We start from the raw sequence: 2,776 nt of genomic DNA on the forward strand, positions 1-2,776 counted from the left end.
TTTCTCATACAATATAAATCTTCTAGAAATGTGGGAAATGGTGGTTTATGAGGAGAATTGTCTTTCATGGGCTTACAGTTTTTTTAATGTTAAAACTGAACCAGAGCAATTATATTCTTCATAAAACTACAATTTGGTGACTTCTGACCTTTTCTCATCCGGTTCCCCAAGTATTCCTCATTCCAAGAGAAATAGCATAGATGGGGAATAAAAGACCCACATTTACAAGAATTTCACTTCTGGAAAGTATCATTTTAAAGAATTCACTTCCTGGCTCATGGTTTACATGACCTGCGTTCCCTCGCTTTTTTTCTTTCCCGCCACCCTCCCCCTCTTCTCTTCATGACAAGCTGCATTTTAACTGTTGCAGGCACTGCTGCTTCCTGCCTCTTTTGCTTTCTATTTTCATATCCATGGGAATGGTATCTGCTCTATCAGACCGATGTCCCCACCCACCAGCCCTGTTACTGCTTCTCCAGCCACTATTGAATTAGAGAAGTGCTAGCATAATGAACTAATTCAAAAGTAAAAACACACGATACACCTGAAGCTGAGTTAACCCCTGTATTGTGTCTTTCGAGTGTTCCTTTGTTTTTTTAAGCTCTTAATTCCAAAGAAAAACTTGATTTATGTTAAAGTCAAATTTTCTCTTGGGGCACAAAAAATACGGTCCTACCCTTCATTAAGGAATAATGTTATCTTATTACTTTTAATACCAGTTTGTATTTCTGGTACTCCATTATTTTCATAATCCCCTCCACCCCCACCCCCCAATTCTCACTTAGAAGTCATACTTATGAAGAACCACAATTCCATTATTCTATCAGGAAATGGGAGAATCAAGTTTCAGGCAAAAATTGAGGGAAAAAAATTAAGTTAGTGCAGGAAAACCTCAGTTTATAAAATCAATATATCCTCGAAACCCTAGGAACAACACACAAGAGAATCATACTGGTGAATCTGGAAAAGATTTTCAGTTATTTTATTTTTAGGTAAATAGAATTTCTAAGTAATATCTTTGGCTTGAGAAAATTTCTAATTAAACATAAAATTGCATACCTTCTCCTTAAAAATAATTAATTCAAAAGGAAAAGAGCAACAATTTAGCCTTGCAACTGTATTCATTATATTTTTATATTATCTATACAAACTCTTTTTTTTTTTCCAAATGAGAGATCTAAAACATCTGTTTCCAATTGGGTGCAAGAGAATACTATTAACTCTATTTTTTTTCTTTTAATTAAGTGAGAGGAAATGAACTCTTTCCTCGGTCTAGTTTTGTTAATATGATCAGCCTCTTCCCTTGATCTGTTTCTTATCTATTTTCTTGTTCCTATTTCTGCTACGCCCGCCATGTGTGCCTATTTTAACATTTTTTCATTCAAATTCCAGATAAAGAATAAATGAATAACTCAGCATGTTGCCATTTTCCCTCTTAGGCATAACTTCCTGTTTAAGACAGGAGCAGATTTGCTGACCTGTGTACCTCTCTCTGGAAAACTCAGTGGCACTGTTTTCAAAGGATGCCCTAGGTTCTTCTTCTTCAGCAGATGTTCCCAGCTGTGTAGTTTCCCATAAGGAAGTTGGGAGGACATAGTGAGTGTTGAAATTCACATGCCTTGAAGAAAGGAGAGACGATGCAGGAGCCCCATGAAAAGCCATAAAGGCCTCATTTGTCATGATGCACAAATCTGAAATTCATCCTAAACTCTCTCGCAGCTTGCTCTTATTACCCCACATTTGTGTTTTAAACACAGGTTTCTGTAGGTTAAACATATTCCTTGAATGGCATGCATTGTGTAAGTAAGTGTCACAGCCAGGACAAAGGGCCCGCGGGTCTTTCTGTCAGTTCTGCATAATTTCTGCAGTGTCGCCAATGTAAGGTGCCCTAGGGCGATAGTTCTTTTCTATACTTCATTTAGTAGAAATTTCTAGCGTCCTTGTTTCTTTTTTCAGTAAGCAGTTCAAGATATTTAAAATGATTGTCATATAATAAATGTCCTTATTCTTGCATTTTAATTCACTCTTATTTTCTTTTTTAAAAGATAGTTTCCTTCCTTAACCTATTCTGTTTGATCTAGATCAATGTTTTTGTTTCATTTTATTTTGTTTTGTTTTGCTGTATTTGACACTACATTTATTTCTCTTCCACAGGTGGTCAGTCATTCCCAAATTTAATAACTTTATTCTTTTAAATTAATGTCTAGAATTAATCAGACTCCATAACCTTATATATATCATACTACAGGATAAGAACTTAAGCAAGGTTTTAAAAGAATCTTGCTTAAATAGCTTATGCTAAAATTATCTGAAAATTTACTTCCAGGAAATTATACAAAAACTTTTGAATTTTAATAATCTTTTCTTTCCATTAAACTTTATCCCTTCAGATTGATAAGGTTTTATACATTGTATATTTTAATGCTATATAGTAATCCATTTGTAATAATATATATAGTATCACTTATCTATCTTATGATGTAACTAATGCAAAAATTTGGCAATATGCCCTGTATCATAAGGTGTATATGTTTTAGTTATAATACATATTATGTACTTCCTTTAAAAAGTAATTGCAGGGCCGGCCGAGTGGCGCGATGGTTAAGCACTGGCTTGGGACGCCAGAGGGCCCTGGTTTGGATCCCACATAGGAGGGCCAGTGACACTGCCCTCTACAGCTAAGATGCTGAACAACAGCTCAACCTGGAGCTGGGCTGCCGTGAGTCACCGGGATGGCCTAGGCTGCAGCCCATGTGGCAGTGGGTTGCCATGGGCT

The sequence above is a fragment of the Hipposideros armiger genome, unplaced genomic scaffold (genome assembly GCF_001890085.2).
Source record: "Hipposideros armiger isolate ML-2016 unplaced genomic scaffold, ASM189008v1 scaffold_773, whole genome shotgun sequence".
Classification (NCBI taxonomy): Eukaryota; Metazoa; Chordata; class Mammalia; order Chiroptera; family Hipposideridae; genus Hipposideros; species Hipposideros armiger.